Genomic DNA, 18,457 nt, shown 5'->3' with positions numbered 1-18,457 from the left:
TACTTTTTTTTTTTTTAATTTACTTTTGGTTGCGTTGGGTCTTCGTTGCTGCGTAGTTGCAGCGAGCGGGGTAGCGCTACTCTTCGTTGCAGTGCGCGGGCTTCTCATTGCAGTGGCTTCTGCAGTGCAGAAGCGGGCTTCTCTTTTTTGCGGAGCACGGGCTCTAGGCGCACGGACTTCAGTAGTTGTGGCATGCTGGCTCAGTAGTTGTGGTTTGCAGGCTCTAGAGCGCACTCAGGCTCATTTGTGGCGCACAGGCTTAGTTGCTCTGCGGCATGTGGGATCTTCCTGGACCAGGGCTCGAACCCGTGTCGCCTGCATTGGCAGGCAGATTCTTAACCACTGTGCCACCAGGGAAGTCCAAGGATCATAATTCTAATTTAAGAAAATTAGAGCTAAAAAAGAAAGACTTTTTACTGACATTTTCTTAACCATGGAGATTTGTTTTCAACATGTAAGCTAAGGATCTTTAGTTTAACCAGGGGTTCCAGGCACTAGGCTCCTTTAGAAATAGATGAAGAAAACGAAAGTGAATGAGGCATAATTCAAAGAAACAGGCTTGGCTTTTCAACCCAGAGAGAAAAGGAAAGGTGGAACACATTTGTGAGGGTTCGGGACGCTCGCGGCTGCACCTTTTAGACCTTCAGAAGAGAAAGAGCATGTGTGTCCACCTTCTATCAGGGGTCATTACCTGCCAGCTACCCTCCACAGTTCCAACGGCAGCCAGGAGGTGCTGGGTCAACCTCCCCTCACACTGGGCAGACACCAGGGGCGTCTAGACTCAGTCAAAACCTCCACCCACTGCACCTCCAGGCCAAGCTGCATCTTCACTTGTAAAAGGCTGAAAGGCAGAGAAGCATTCCTTCCCCGGGGAGAGCTCTCACCTCAGACCACCCCTGGCACACCAGTTCCACAAGTCCCCAAAGGGACACCCAGGTGTGGAATCTCCACCTGCCTTGCATTCTCAGCCTCAGCATTGTCTGCACTTCCAGACACAGTATAATTCTCATCCCCTGTCTTGATCATAGGACACTTGAGGGGTGACGGCTTTCAACATACCTATACAAACACTCATGAGATATTCTGAATAAATACATTTTCTTTCTCTCAGACTTTGAGGCTTACATTTCATTACACAATCATCTCGCAAAAATCATACTCAGTAAACTGCCCTCTCTAAATGTCCCAGAAGTGTGTGATTCTAGAATCCAATTCTTTCTCCCTTTGAAAGGGCATTATTTAGGGGGCAATGGCCCGCTACTCGAACAGTCTTTGAGAGAAAGACAGTCTCTCTCTTGTATCTTTTCCCGTTATATATGAAAGCATTGCCTGTCCTCCTAGGGCCAAGGGACAGATGCCGGGGTGAGATGTAGCTCAGCTGTGTGGGATGACTGTGAAAATATTGACATTCACTGTCACCAATTGTGACAACTCAGCAGCTGGCCTAACCAAGACTGATCATGGAGGCGGCCAAAAAAATTTGTCCCCAACCTGTTCCCAGATGAAGAGGTTTCTCTTGGGGACAACTCCTCTGACCCCCATCCAGCAGCTGCCCGATAACACTGACTAATTGGTGACTTAACTGACAACCACCAGAGAGAATCACTCATGTGCAGAGAGAAGGATTGTCCTCTGGAACTGGCCTTTTTCTCTATTCCTAAAACTTGCTCACAATCCCTAGGGTGGAGGACATTGGACTGCAAAGGAAAACACTGTTAGAGTGATGGTTGGTGAGGGCTCATGGCACCAGTGGGCTGCCGTTGCCTCCTGGTTTCCAGTATGTTCCCTGATGTGCCTTGTGCAAATCAAGTAGAGTTCACCTATCTGAGACTGGTGTGCCACCCCTGCACGGTGCTCTGCCTACATCCAGCCCCTCTCCCTGTATATATATCCCTGTACACAGCCTGAGGTTTGGCAACAGAGGGCAGCCCCTGGCCCTGCCACACCTAGCTAGTCACTACCCTTAATAAATGTTGCTTGGAATAGAAAAGCAAACATACAAAAGTTCTCAAACGTTCTTCTTGCCCCAACCCCATTTTCTGATACCTCCATGTATCAGTCAGGGTCCGCTCAGGAAAACACATCCATGCCAGGTATGGGGAACTGGTTATATAGGTATTGGAAAAACCAAAAAGCCAAACAAGGAAGGCAACCTGGAGATTAGCAAGAGCAGGGAACCGCTACCATCCTTGGGGTTGGAGGAACCAGGGCAGGAGGCAGTGTTAGCATATTCCAGGAGCAGGATTGAAACCAAGAAGGTGGTACCACCTCGCTGGAAACACTCCCCTCCTCCCTGGAAACACTTTCCTCCTCCCACTCTCAATCTGCTGCCAGTGCTTTCCCACTGGCAGCACCCAGTTGGCAAGGGAGCCTGGGAAACATAGTTGTAGGGTCAGCCACTTGCAATACGAAGAGTGGAGTGTGGAGCTGAGAACAAACTGGAAAATCACTGGCACATTCTGAAAAGGTCACTTCTGCAACAATTAAGAGCTCAGAATCCTCTACAAGCGGACTCTACACTCTGGTCAGACTGCCTCGCCCAGGGCAAAATTCATAGAGAAAGGGAGTCAGGTGCTGTCTCCAAGGTGGGACCAATGACTTTGCCCATTTGCCCAGTGTTTGCCAAAGAGGGTCCTTGGAAAATGAGTTTGAGGAAATGTTAGCAGTTGCAGAAGCTAGGGAGGGAGGGAAAGTATCTGGGAAAACAGGGTTTTTTAGGGGAGATTAGATAAGAACTGATTTGCATTTTTAGAAGAGAAGGCTGGTTGAGGTTTAGAGCAGGGCTACTCAAGCTTTACTGTGCATGCACATCACCTGGGGATCATGTTAAACTGCAGGTAATTTAGCAGACTGGGGTGGAGCCTGAGATTCTGCATTTCTAGCAGGCTCCTAGGTGATGCCCATGATTCTGGTCCACTGAACACATTGAAAGCAAAGATTTAGGGAGACTCTTGAGTTTGTGTAAATACTGATTGGAGAGATCCATGAGAGACAAAGTTTTGATCCAGAAAGAGATGAAGACAGAAGAGGCAGTGTGCCTGCGCGTCCCGAGGATCTGTCTCTTGTTTCAAGTGCTTGGACAGAACAGACCAGAGATGCCCCTCCTTCCAGCCTCTGACCACCCATCAACTTCTTTTCCATTCTCAACCTCTGGGACTATCTTCTCAGCTGTGCTCTGCCTCAGGGACTAGCCAACACCATTTTTTGTGCTTAGGTTCTTATTGACCAACCATAAGCTCAGATTCGTTAGAATTATTCCACCCAGGTGGAGGTCACCATCAACCACCTACTCAACCTACACCTGCAGGCCTCCTTCATCTACCTCTCCCTGGGCTTCTATTTTAGCCACAACGATGTGGTTCTGGGGGGTGTGGACCACTTCTTTCTCAAGTTGGCTGAGGAGAAGTGTGAGGGCACCCAACATCCCTGAAGATGCAAAACCAGTGCAGCGGCCGCGTCCTCTTCCAGGACATGCAGAAGCCATCCCAAGATGAGTTGGGTGAGACCATGGAAGCTGCCATGGTCCTGGAGAGGAACCTTCCAGGCAGGAAGTCTTTTAAGGCTAATGTCTGCAAAATCTGAGAAAAGAGAATAAGCAATGGCATTTTCCTCTCTGTGGCTTGACAAAGCACAGTGTTGCCCCTTTACAAGCAAGGATAGAATTGAGCTAGTCTTCTAAATATTTGGTGGCAGAATCCATCAGTACCAGCCTATTTCCTTGGTTGTTGTTTCCCTTCTGTCCACAGCTGCAGCCCAGCCTCCTGCTCCCAGGTCCAGTCAGAGCCTGATAAAGGGGGCAGCTGACTAGTTCCAGACTGACCAGAATGCATGATGTTCCTCCATTCTGGATGCAAGGACCCAGTTTTGATCACTGAGCTCTAGTCTCATCAAAAGTATCACATCCCAGCATCCCCAGGTGTTCTCATTATTTGGCTTTTGCCTTGTCTGTTTCTGAATTCTTATTCCGGAATGCTGCCTAGGACCTCCTTCTGCCTCTGCCTCTGTGGACCATAGATCTACTCCATCTCTCAGGCCAGTGGCCAGCATCTAACCACCCTCTGACCCAGCTCCTTGGATTTTGCTCATCTAGAATTCCTATCTTTTTGCCATGCTTATTGTAACAGTTTCAGGAGGCTGAGTTAGTAACCTCTTACTCTCCTTTCAAGTTCTGAGCCAACTGAGAGATAAACACAAAAGTAAGACAGATGGAGAGTAAAGTATCAGCTTCATAACTGACAGGAATGATATGAAGTAAGTGACCTGTTACATGACTCATACACTTGCCAATAACCTTCACTCCAGAATTAAACTAATCATTCAGCAGAGATGGAGGCTCAAGCATGCTGCCCCAGCCTCTGAACCCTGATGACCATCCTAGGGCTTGGGCTGGGCAGCAGGCTGCCAGCATCATGTCCACATCACCCAGTCCCCGGTGACCATTGCCCCTGGTCAACTTCACCCAGCATCTCCATTGGGGTCCCCTAGAAGCAGAAGCTGAGACAATGACTCAAGTGCAAGTAGTTCATTTGGAAGCTAAAGAAACACCGGTAGGAAGGGAAGTGAGACTGTATGGGAAAGGCAACCAAATAAAGGGGACTTGGACATTATCAAGCCAGTTACCATGGAGACAAATGGAACACAGTCATGATGGGGAACTCTGGGAGCCAGTGTAGACTTACACTCAGGTATTTCCTCCCAGAGGGATGAGGAGCTTTGGTATTTATACTAACTTCCATTCATTGTTAGTAGGGGATTTCCTGACAGTCCAGTTGTTGACTTCACCTTCCAATGCAGGGGGTGCAGGTTTGATCCCTGGTTAGGGAGCTAAGATCCCACATGCCTCATGGCCAAAAAACCAAAACAAATTCAATAAAGACTTTAAAAATGGTCTACATCAAAACAAAATCGTAAAAAAAGATTGTTGGTGGAAGGCTAGTGGGGAGAGGGGGGAGGGGGAGGGGAGGGACAATAATTCCTGGACACCTGCAGCCTGTCACACAGGTGAGCAGAGTGGGCTTCAGTGGCCAGAGAACAGCCTCAGAGAGAGTTGCTGGTACCGAAAGTTGGACGATGGGCTGATGTACACTGAGGCGATACGAACGGAACACCACCAGTGTCGTTCAGTTTCTGAGTTCTATCTTTGACCCCAAGGAGAAGAATCTGAATAAGAAGCTCCTTCGCTTCCTGCTCAGGGGCAATTATGACTCAGCTCCACACCACCTCCTCCTGCACTAACACCCATCACCACCACCCTGCCCCCGGGACCAAGCCACTGGTGGATCAGGGCAGTGAGGACCTGGCCTCAGCTGGACTTGCTGCTTTGGCAGCAGCTGTTGGGAGACCAGGGAGAGTGCGATCACAGGGCTGTGTTATCTGAGGACTTCCCCCCAGATAGGAAATAACCCCAGATCAAGATATAGAGGCAGAAGGTAAAGATGGGTCATTTCCCCATAACTAGTTGTGAAGCAAAAAGAAATGTTTCTAAAGTAGTAATTAAGGGCTTCCCTGGTGGCGCAGTGGTTAAGAATCTGCCTGCCAATGCAGGGGACATAGGTTCAAGCCCTGGTCCAGTAAGATCCCACATGCCATGGAGCAACTAAGCCTGTGCGCCACAACTACTGAGCCTGAGTGCTCTCTAGAGCCCGTGAGCCACAACTACTGAGCCCGTGTGCCACAACTACTGAAGCTGGCACGCCTAGAGCCCGTGCTCCGCAACAAAGAGAAGCCACTGCAATGAGAAGCATATGCACCACAACGAAGAGTAGCCCCCGCTTGCCGCAACTAGAGAAAGCCTGCGCACAGCAATGAAGACCCAACACAACCATAAATAAATTAAAAATAAACAAAGTAGCAATTAAGAAAAGAAGTTGTTGGGACTTCCCTGACGGTCTAGTGGTTAAGACTCCATGTTTCCACTGCAGGGGGTGTGGGTTCAATCCCTGATTGGGGAACTAAGATCCTGCATGCCATTCGGGGTGTGGCAAATAAATAAATGTTTTTAAAAAGTTGTTCAACCATGCAAAGAGGAAAGACTGAATTATCTTACTCTCTTTATGGAAGATGGCATTACAAAACTGGTGTCATATGAAGAGGTAACCAAAGAGAAGACACACACACAACACAGGAAAGTGCATATGAGCACTTAACTTATACCTTCTTTTTTGTTTTTTTAATAATTTTATTTATTTATTTATGGCCATGATGGGTCTTCATTGTGGTGTGTGGGCTTCCCATTGTGGTGGCTTCCCTTGCTTCGGAGCATGGCACCAGGTGCGTGGGCTTCAGTAGTTGTGGTGCACAGGCTTAGTTGTTCCACAACATGTGGGATCTTCCTGGACCAGGGCTTGAACCCATGTCCTCTGCATTGGCAGGCGGATTCTTAACCACAGTGCCACCAGGGAAGTCCCTTATACCTTCTTCTTTCTAGCAGGACACAGAGCCTGGATGAGACACTTCTGGCAGCAGCTCCACGTTCTGCCCAGAGTCACCATCCTTCTGTGACATTCAAGCACTTTTTCTAGGTCTTACTCACGGGGCTGTGTCCCTTTATCCCTTAGAGTCTGCTCTCTGAGCCTCCTCTGTCCCCCCTGAAATCTGAGCATCACTAGAGTGACCCATCCATCAGATATGCTTATACAGTTGGTACATGTCTGAACACTTGGGGTGGATAGGGATCAAAGGTGCTCCCTAGGAGGAATTCAAGGAGATTCTGAATTCCCAATGTGCATCAGTGGGGAAGGGGTGCTGCCTAATCACTGTGCCCAAAGCACCACATCCCAGCTCATGCCCACTGGACACCACGGTGTAGTCGCTGTTGGCACAACTCCACCCAGATTCCTTTACCTAATGATGAATTTGGAGCTGATGGGAGCCACCTCCTTAGAACCACCTTCCTGGATCTCCTGGGAGGTTGTGCCACCACTCCTCACAGGGGGAGTTAACCACTGCCCAACAGTGGCATGCTAAAGCATCAGGGTAGGGCAACTCTGTGTAATGATTGACACTCCAAGGTGCTGTCCAGTAAAATTTTCTGTGATGATGGAAATAATTATGTCTGCTCTGTCCAATATGGTAGCCATTTAGCCACATGTGGCTACTGAACACCTGATGTGAAACTAAAGAACTGAATTAAAATTTAATTCTTGGGGCTTCCCTGGTGGCGCAGTGGTTGAGAGTCCGCCTGCCGATGCAGGGGACACGGGTTCGTGCCCCAGTCCGGGAAGATCCCACATGCCGCGGAGCAGCTGGGCCAGTGAGCCATGGCCGCTGACCCTGCGTGTCCGGAGCCTGTGCTCTGCAACGGGAGAGGCCACAACAGTGAGAGGCCCGTGTACAGCAAAAAAAAAAAATTTAATTCTTTTTAATTAATTTAAATTTTAATAGCTTCATATGACTAATGCCTACCATATTAGAAAATGCAGATCCAGAACCTCCCATGGATCAGCTAAGAATCAACTCGGCCTGAGATAACATCCTTACTCATTTCTTTCCCTCTTCCTATCCTATTTTATTCCCTCCTTTATTGCTTTCTCCTGAGTGCACAACCTCAATAAATTATGTGCATCCGAACCCCTATCTCAGTCTCTGCTTCTAGGGAACCCACTTGAGACGTTACATTGCAATTATTTAATAAGTTACAGAAAGATTAAGCCCCGAATCAAAAATGCACATACACAGTCAGTACCAGTTTGAATGTTTTTAGCAGAAAGCATAAAAGAATCCCAAACTCATCTGGCTTAAACAACAAGGAAAGGGATCAACCTATCCCTGGAAGTCCAAGGATAGGACAGCTCCAGGGTTGGATAATTCAGTAGTTCAATGACATCATCAAGGACCAAGTTTCTTCCATCTTGCTGCTCTGTTACCCTGGTGGGCAGCCTTCCTTTTTGGGCTAGCCTCCCCCTCACCATCACAAGGTGGCTGCCCCAGTGCCATCCTTTACATCTAGATACAGCCATGTCCAGAAAAAAAGGCCATCATTTCCTGTGTCTTTTATTGGGAGCAAGAAAGTCTTTTTCAGAAGCCCTTTGCAAATTTCCCCTCAGTTTCCTTGATCTGAAATGCATCACATGGTCATGTCTAAACCAACCCCAAAGGGGAAAACCATGATTGCCTAGCACAATCCAAACCTGCCCTGTGGGTTCACACCTCTAGTCCCTTCATTACCGATCTTCCTGCATAAGAGATGCAGTATGTGACGGTGTTGCCATACTGATGAAAGAAATTTTCACATACTGAGGTGTGAGAAAGACATTCTGGCTTGTACATGGTTTAACTTAGGCTTTATGCTAACCGGAACAGCCTGTTTTGTGGCCTATCAGACATACATTGTACATCTGCTTTAACCATTAACGAGAAGAATGCATTTTTAAAAAAATCGAAATGGAGTAACTGTGGTTCAGGCATCCAAAACGGGGCTGGATGGTCGTGGTGGATGTGGTTTCAGATATGTTCCTGCATTACTGAGAACTTGAATTTTCTGAACTCTATCAGACTCAAGGACACCACCAGCCAGTCTCAAAACAATATCTGCTAGCTGCTGCCAGCTGCAGCTCTATGGTCTCAAGGTCTCTCCTTGTAACTATGCAACCATTTGGACCAATCCTTGCTAACTATCACCCTTACTTCTTGCCAGCTCCACTCCTAATTCTTGCCAAACAACTTATGTAATTTTGCAGTTTTTTTGTCTTTATGAGCCCCCCGCCCCATTCTGAAGACCAGCAGAACACAATTCAAAGGCTTCTTGAATCTGTGTCTCCCAGGCTGTAGTCCTCAGTTTTGGCTCAAAGGAAACTCTTTTCTATTCCTCTTATACATTGTTTATTGACTATTTTCATCGATGATATGTATGCCTCTTTAGTCAGCCTCTGCCGAAGCACATGGCTGAGAACAGAGCCACCTAAACACAACATACATCTGTGTGAGGGGGTGGGGGGCTGGAGAAAATGGATGCTAGAGAGACAACCACAGTACCAATTACAGGTTTCTTTAGGCCAGCTTCTCCTACGATGTGTTCCGCGAACCAGCTATGTGAAAATCATTTACAGAGCTTGTTACATGCAGATTCCTAGGCCTAAGGCATTGTCCGATACACGGCAGGAGCTTAAGAGATATTTGTTGGAAGGAAGGAAGAGAGGGAGGGAGAGATGGAGACCCACTGAGTTAGATTCACCCTGGGATGGCTCACTAATGCTGGAGAACAACTAACTTAGGCTGAAAGCTAAAGATTCACCTCTAGTCACTTCATTACGGATCTTGCGGCAGAAGGGATACAGTACGTGACCACATTGCCACCTGTGTGCCTCTTTGCTCTGATGCTCTCAGTGATGTTACGATGACAGGAGTGCTGATCAGCTGTACTTAACATACATCATTAATATGGCTTCCACCTTCACTTGTCGAATCCAGGGTTCCTGTTACAACACTCCATGAAAAATAAATGAGCGTGGTAATGCCTTCCACTCTGTGGACTAACACATTGAAAAACACCCAAGAAGACATAAGGATGGAGTTTGTGGAAAGCAGCATCTGGGCCTTTTTTTTTTTTTTTTTTTTTTTGCGGTTCGCGGGCCTCTCACTGTTGTGGCCTCTCCCGTTGCAGAGCACAGGCTCCAGACGTGCAGGCTCAGCGGCCGTGGCTCACTGGCCCAGCCACTCCGCGGCATGTGGGATCTTCCCGGACCGGGGCGCGAACCCGTGTCCCCTGCATCGGCAGGCGGACTCTCAACCACTGCGCCACCAGGGAAGCCCGCTACTTTTATCTTGATACACAAATTTCTAGGTCCAGCCATTGTGTACCTTCCAAGAGAGGGCTATGTGTTTGAAACAGACCCAGCCAAGGGCCTTCACGTTAGGCCTCAGCCTCTGCTGGTTTGTGGTCCTCATAGAAAGAATTCTCGACATTGCTGGGGGACCAGCCTCAAGTCTACAGGAAGATGTACTCACACTGAGGGCCTAATAACTATCAGGGAACCCAAATACACCTCTGATTCTATGAAGCCAATTTATATCAGAGTTCTTCTTACAACCCTGAGGCCAATTAATCCCACCAGTCCTCACAACCCTGGCTTGCCTGGTCCCATGCTGTGGTAGCCAGCCTCCAAGATGGTCCCCAATGAACTTTCCTCCTGGTAACTGTGCCCTTGTGTCACTCCTTCCACTGAATCAGGGCTGGTTTGTGTGATCAGTAGGATACTGCAGTAGTGATGGCATATGTCTTCTGAGGCTATGTCAAAGACATTGCATCTTCTGCCATTCTCTTCTCCGATCACCCACTCTGGAGGAAACCAGCTGCCATACTGTTGGGACATTCAAGCAGCCCTATGGAGAGTTCGTTATGGGGGAAGAACTGAGGCCTCCTGCCAACAGCCAGGACTGACTTGCCAATCCCATGAGTGTGCCATCTTGGAAACATGTCCTCTAGCTCTGGTCAAGCCTTCAGATGACAGCAGCACAGGCCAGCATCTTAAGTACAACCTCATGAGAGACCCCAGTCTGAACTACCCAGCTATGCTGTTCCTGAAACACTGACCCACAGCGGGTATGAGATAGTAGTTTAAAACAACAATAAACGTTAAGTTGTAGAGTAATTTGTTATGAAATAATAAATATCAATAACTAATGTAACACCCAAAACGCCAGCCTCGCTGGCCACATACAATTTCTTTTCAAATATTTTCCTCTCCAAATCTGGCTGCTATCCTCACAACGCTGGTTCAATAACACCAACCTGCTAACTTTGAGATGCAACACACATTTTGTAGCACTTCCATTACTGAATCACTCTGCTTTATTTGCCAGTGGGGATCTTGAGAATTTCTACTCCTTGGTTCCCACTGCCTGGCTTCCATGACACAATAGTGACCTGGTTCTACTGATTTTCTATTTCAGGTCTCCCTGCCTCTTTCTTCAAAGAGGCTTCTTTTTCTACAGGCCACGTCAATGCTGGTGTCGCTGGTGTCGTCATCTTGGTGCTCCCCGGCTCCAATGACCATCGCTCCACAGATGGTCACCAAATCCATCTCTCCAGCCTACATCCCACTCCCCACACCCACCTGCCCACAGGCAGTGGTGCACTGGAGCCCAGTCGTGGCAACTCAGGAGAGCCAATGGCACACATCTCTTCCCAACTCTATCTCTCAATGTCACATTGGGAGCTTGAAATCAGCCACATGGAAACTGAAATGCAATTTACACCATGGCATTCCACAAAGGCTACCAATCAGGGCTTTGTCAAGAGTCAGCAGATAACCACTTATCAGCACATTACTGTTCAACCAGATGCCTTTGCCTTCTGTGTCGCATAAACACCCCCACTCAATGTGTCCCAAGCTGAGTTTTATTTTTTCATTCATTCAAAAATATCTGTTACAGTTTTTTCAGGTTCTAATGAAGGAGAGACATTGGCTGCCTTCAACAGACTCGTATTCTGTTGGATTAAACAGAAGGTAAACAGGTAGCATCTACCACACTGGTGAGACTGTAGCACGGGGGGAAGCTCAAGGGGCTCGGGGAGCTCAGAACTGGGAAGACTTTTTTGGGGGGCTGTGCCATGCAGCTTGTGGGATTTTAGTTCCCTGACCAGGGATCAAATCCAGGCCCACAGCAGTGTAAGTAAGAGTGAAAGCGCTGAGTCTTCGCCACTGGACTGTCAGGGAATTCCAGGGGAAGACTTCGAAGAGGATGTCTCATCTCAGCCATGACCTGAATCACTGATGCGAAGTTTCCAGAAGAAAGGGGGAAGAAAAGTGTTCCAGGCAAAGGAAGAAGAGCATAAAGACTCAGTGTGAAGAGAGAGCACCGCATGTTTGGGGAGCAGCAAATGCTTCAGCAGGGAAGGGCCTGGCGTGAGGTGAGCAGAGGTCAATCCATGAAAGGCTTTATAAGCCCTGACAATTGCCTTAGACTTTTCCTGGAGGCAGTGGTAATTCACTTAAGGTTTTTAAGCCTAATCATAGGACTTGATTTGCTTTTTGGAACATTCACTATAGTTGCAATCTCGGAAGAGGGCTGAATAGGACCTACTTTGAAAGATTTTTGAAAGATTTTCTTGCACCCCAGTGTTCACAGCATCACTATTTTCTATAGGCAAGACATGGAAGCAACCTAAGTGTCCATTGGTAGGTGAATGGATAAAGATGTGGTCTATATATACAATGGAATATTACTCAGCCATAACGAAGAATGAAATAATGCCATTTGCGGCAATGTGCATGGACCTAGAGATGATCATACTAAGTGAAGTTAAGTCAGAAAGGGAAAGACAGGTATCATATGATACTACTCATAAGTGGAATCTAAAAATTGATACAAATGAACTAATTGACAAAACAGAAGCAGACTCACAGACATGGTTACCAAAGGGGAGGGGGGAAGGAGGGATAAATTAGGAGTTTGGGATAAACAGATACAAACTACTATATATAGAATATATAAACAATGAGGTCCTACTCTATAACACAGGGGACTATATTCAATATCTTGTAATAACCTATAATGGAAAAGAACATGAAAAAATATATATATGTATAACTGAATAACTTTGCTGTACATATGAAACTAACACCTTTTTGCAGACCTTGGAGGAAACAGCTTCGTCTCCTTTCCTGGGGTTTTCATGGGTGCCATCTGTAGGCTTAAAGAGTGTTCTGGTGGGACTCTGAGGTCAGGCTGTTCTGGTGAAAAACTTCAGGGTAAGGTCTATCAGAAGGTTAATCGCTCATTCCCACTGACAATTTCACTCAGGGCTCCTGTGGGGAATTAGTCACCTCAAGTCCAAGGGAGCCCCTGGGCCTTTTCATTCAGTGTTATTCTCTTTCTACCATGTGAGAGGCTCTTGTCTTTTATTGTTCTGCTGTTTTAGGCAATCTGTTTTCCAATGTTCTTCCTCCTTACAGTAAGTGCATTCATTGTTCCTTCCCCAATGGGGACTTAGCTCTCTTTTGAGTTACTCACCTTCCGGGAAGGTGAGAAAATTGGCGTTTTTGTTTTGCATCTTCTTTCTTCTGTTGTTGTTCTCTGTTGAACACTTTAAAAGCACCATCTACCAATTGAGAGGGCTTCATTCCAAATGCACCATCTAAATTTTACAACTTTCTCCTGATATCTGAGGCAGTTTACCCCCAAAAGGTCAAATTTAACCTCTGTAATATTTTCAGGGGCCTTGGGATCTGCATTAGGTTGATGTCTGTAGGCCCGATAAATCCTTTGCAAAAATTCAGAGGGGTCTTCATTTGTTTTTTTGCTGAATTTCTTGAATTTTGTTCAAACTCTTGCTTTGGTTCCCCTTTTCAAAGCCCGGCCAAGATGCACTCATAAGTCATGCTCTAATAAGGGCATTCCTCCCTCATTGGGGTCTCAATTTGGTTCAGATTTCGGTGCTGCCAAGTGGGCTTCAGGTGTAGAGGATCCTCCCTATAAGGAGGGTCATGATCTTTCAAATTAAACAAGCCTGAGAAACCCAGCTGGCTGATCATTTGTATTTAGGTTCCCTGTGAGTTAATGGGGGAAGGGAAATTTCCCTGCCCTGGGAGTGGCTCCTGGCCCAAGTTGGGTGCCCTGTCTGGTCTTAGATGGCAATACCAGACCAAGTCCCTGTGCCCCAGAAACTAACACAGGATTTTCTAATTGATCCGTATAAGCAGGGACAGTCCTGAACCCCAGCGTCAGGAACTGGGGCTGAATAAGAACAGAAGGTGATGAAGGGGTACATATATTGGTATGGCGGCCAGAGCAGCTGGCACAGCCAGCTCAGCTGGAGGAGTGAAGGTTTGAAGCAACATAATCTCACTCTCATTCCCTTTTCTTATTTTCTCTGATAATAGTACAAATGCTTGCACATAAAAGATTTCATCTTGGGGCTTCCCTGGTGGCGCAGTGGTTGAGAATCTGCCTGCTAATGCAGGGGACACGGGTTCGAGCCCTGGTCTGGGAGGATCCCATATGCCGCGGAGCAACTAGGCCCGTGAGCCACAACTACTGAGCCTGCGCATCTGGAGCCTGTGCTCCGCAACAAGAGAGGCCGCAACAGTGAGAGGCCCGCGCACCGCGATGAAGAGTGGCCCCCGCTTGCCACAACTAGAGAAAGCCCTTGCACAGAAACGAAGACCCAACACAGCAAAAATAAAATAAAAAATAAAAAGATTTCATCTTTCTTCCCTGCTTCTTCACAAAATAGCTATAGTCATTCAAAAGCCACTGTAAAACCATAAATAGCAATTGATCATCTCTAACCGCTAAAAGGATGCCTTTTGGAATTAATATTGTTAACAACAATCACTGTTCCATAATCTAGATTTATAAAGAAATTAGAATCCATTAAAAAAACTAGAAATGTTGTCAAAAAAAAGGGACGCCTTTTTGCTTTGGCATCAACCCACTGGCATTACACTGTAATTGTACTTGATTACTGCTGTGACACAATTTAAGATAATTAATAAAATTATGACTGATATCATTTACCAAGATATGCAAGAATTTTAGAAGTTCCATATAATTTCTAAAATGTGTATGTTAATGACATTTACCCATATGATACAATCTAAGAAATTTTATAGCCACTTATTTGACAATGCTTCCCATGTAATTCAACATACCAAATAAGCCTAATTAGTTTACTGTTTCTGAGATGGAGAGAACACAAATAATTTGAGGGCTTCCAGGGACCCTTTGAAAAGCCTCAATATTAGCTAGAGGTCAAATGAACTTCATTTAGAGTTTGATCTTTGGGAAGTTTGTCAGAAATATCAAAAAGCTTTAACCAGTGATAAAAGATCAATGACAAATACAGATCACTTTAAAGAAACAATTACCAAACACAGTTTAGTATTTCAAGAAAACTGTCTTCTTAGAAAACCAAATTCAGGTTCTGTACCACTTTACCTTTAAAATTCATTTTCTTAATTAAGTTCAATCTCATCTTAGCCAATCCCAACCATGCACGAGACTCTTTCAGTGTTCCTCCTCCACAAACCTTCCACAATTTTCTGTGTCCATATTAATCTGCCCCTCACTTTCTTGTCCATTCAGAAACAACCAGCTCTAGGACAAGACCACGTTTTTCCCTCTAACAAAATGCATTTTCATTCCTCATGCTCTGCTGAAAACAGACATCCTACATCTTTACATACTGAAATGTTTCCCTCATAATTCTTAACCTTAAAACCTTAATCTCTAGTGAAAATCAAGAAGCAAGCAATCGTAAACTGTTTATCATACCTGAATTTCCTGACTAACAAGCTTATGCTTTTAGTCTTCCTCTCCTGAGAAGGCAAAGATAGGTAAACTTAGACCTACCCAGCAAGTAATGTTCCAATATTTTATCCTATTTGAAATGACCCAGATAGTCAATGAATTCTCTTCATTTAGCTTAGTTTAAAGTTACAAAAATCTAGAGAGACTATTTTAGATAGACATTCCCAAAACATAATTATTCCTATACAGTTTACCTAAAACTCTTACCTCATTTACCTCTATTTTATTTACTTAAAGTCTTTGTCATGGGACTTCCCTGGTGGTCCAGAGGGTAAGACTCCGTGCTCCCAACGCAGGGGCCCCGGGTTGGATCCCTGGTCAGGAAACTAGATCCCACATGCATGCTGCAACTAAGGAATCTGTATGCCACAACTAAACATGCTGCAACGAAGATCCCACATGCTGCAACTAAGACCCAGTGCAGCCAAAATAAATAAATATATTTTTAAAATATGTTCATATTGTTATTTTCCTTGCTGACAAACGTTTTAACAGGAATAATAAAGGTCTTATTTGATTTCTAGTAAACTTAGGTACAATGAAAGTACGATACTTAATGTTGATGACTCTAAAGACATATATGTATTAAACTAGCAAGTTTCAGCTAACTTTAACTCCAGATAGTAAAGCAACACTGAATATTTCCTAGATCACGTGAGCCCAAAAGTCATTCTGGTCGGTCTCTTCCATGTTTGAGTATGAATATAAGCACATAATTTCCCTCAAGCCAATCAAATAGAGCCCCCCCAAAATCAATTGTGGCAATGTCACACATCTATAACTCACATACAAACTCAAACACAGGGACCTCTCAATTCCCATTGCAAAAATGTCAGCCATGAATCAGGTGCAGCAATGTAAAACCCACCAGTTACAAAAGAGGTTGGATTCAAACAGGGTTTCTGGCAGATGGGACAAATCAAGGTCACCTGTTCAGACGGCTAAACCCTTTTTACTAATATTTACGGAAAAGATACTTCTATTTGTAGCATTTGGTGACTTTAGGCACCAAGTAGAACCTTTCTCTTCTTCCTGGGAATGTCCCGTTCTTGGACAAGAACAGACAGGTTTTTGGTTTTTTGTCTGTTTCTTTCCTCCATTTGACATCAGTAAACGTTTAAAATATCACAAAGCTGATTTGGCTGTAAATGGAGAAAAGTACCAAACAAAATGAAACAAAAAACCCAAAGGACAAACAAAATCCTAAATGAACCCTCAAGTTTGGTCTTGGGTTTTACATATGCCGATGACACAGGAGACCATGAATGACGTAACTGACACAGCAAGGGTACATGGTGCATAGGGTCCCAAGGTAACCCTGCCTAAATCCCTTGTGGAGATCCTAACAGGTACTATGGCCACACATGGTTACAATGATATAAAGTATCATCTTCCTCTCACCCATGGGTTCACAGCTGTAATCAGATCACTTATCCGAAACACACCTCAGAGGACTTTCTTTAGGGATAGTTGAAACATTCCTTGTTTTTCAAGACAAATAAAAAACACAAACGGCACATACAAATGCTAGTATCCAAAGAAACAAATGAACACGTTCACAAATTGGGTTAAAGTCCAACTCTTTCCTCTCTCCAGCAAGGTACATAAACAAATTGGCTTATTCTGGAGAAAAAGCTCCAAATGGAGAGGAAATAAAGTTCCTGGCTGTCTACGCCAGCACGACTTACCCTGCTGTATCAAGCCCATCCGCTACCAAATGTGGATTCCTTGCCCCAACTGGCAAGAGCTGGGGCAGCCGGTACTGCTTTGGAGAATTTTGAAGGGAAAATCCTCAGGACAAGTGGTCCCAGTAGCTGCTAGGGCCTTACCTGAAAATTTCCCCACCAGGGCCAGCTGGCCACGAGTAGAAAGGCTCCTGGCTGGCTGGCTTGCCAAAATTTGTTACTGAGTCCAAGCTTGTACTGCTCGCTGCACGACAGGCCAATAAATCGAGAGATGAGTTATTGGGGCAAGGAATAGTGCCTTTATTAGGAAAGCCAGCAGACCAAGAAGACAGTGGACTCATACCCCCCCCCCCCCAGAACCATCTTGCCTGAGTTAGAATTCAAGCTTCTTTTATACTAAAAGGGGAGGGAGTAAAGTTAAACATTTCCTGGTTCCCGTCAGCCTCTGGAGGGGATGTGTTAATTTCTTCCTCCCTGCAGTCATTCACAGGTGGGCCTGCTCAGGATGTTTTCTGCCAGTTAAACAAGGGTATTTTAGCTTAACATTCATTGCCTGGGAGGCAGGGTTCCCAGAGATGGGCCATGATGTATAATTTAAACTTACAGGCAACATCCCTTTCAGATTACCTTGTAATAGGATACAAAGGTTCTTCCCTATTACACTTTCACTTAGCCTAATTATTTTGAGTTTTATCCATTCTGTTGCATGTATCAGCAGGTCATTCCTTTTTATTGCTGAAGAGTATTCATTGGATGGACCTACCACAATTTTTTTCTACACTCACCAATTTAGGGACATTCAGATTGTTTCCACTTTGAGGCTACTACAAATAGAGTGCCTGTGAATATTTGTGTACAAGTGTGTGTGTGTGTGTGGACATATGCTCTAATTTCTCTTGTAAATACCTAGGAGTGGAATAGCTGGATTATATGGTAGGTGTATGTTTAACTTTTGAAGGACTACCAAATTGTTCTCCAAAAAAGGAATACCATTTTTACATCCCCAACAGCAATGTACAAGAGTTCCGATTGCTCCAAATCCTCACCAATACAGGGCAGTGTCAATCTTTTTACTTTAGCCAATTAATTTTAGCCATTCTAATAGCTGTGTACTACTATTTCATTGTGGGTTTGACTTGCATTTCTCTAGTGACTAATAATGGAGCTACAACTTTTAACAAGTGGAAGACCAAACCTACTCAGAAGACCCAAAGGTGTAAAAAGAGATGTAGGGGGAAAACCAGGAAAATGCATGACTTATGGAAGCCAACTGGAGAAATGATTCAAAGAGAGAGAGGTCAGTAGAATCAAACGATGCCCTATGAGGTCTGAAAATTCTCTTTTGGATTTAGTGCCTTTGGTGACACTATCAAAAGATGTTCCAGTAGCAATTGGTTCCAGCTTCCAGCCTCCTTCCACATTTCCAGAATGAGTCCTACTGTACTGCCTGTGGACAGCACCCCCTCCTCAGGTGTCTGGGTCCCAGCTCCATGGGGCCCCTTCTCGGACCCCTGAGATCA

Source organism: Delphinus delphis, chromosome 10 (genome assembly GCF_949987515.2).
Source record: "Delphinus delphis chromosome 10, mDelDel1.2, whole genome shotgun sequence".
In the NCBI taxonomy this organism is placed as follows: Eukaryota; Metazoa; Chordata; class Mammalia; order Artiodactyla; family Delphinidae; genus Delphinus; species Delphinus delphis.
Note: the sequence above shows the minus strand (reverse complement) of the source record.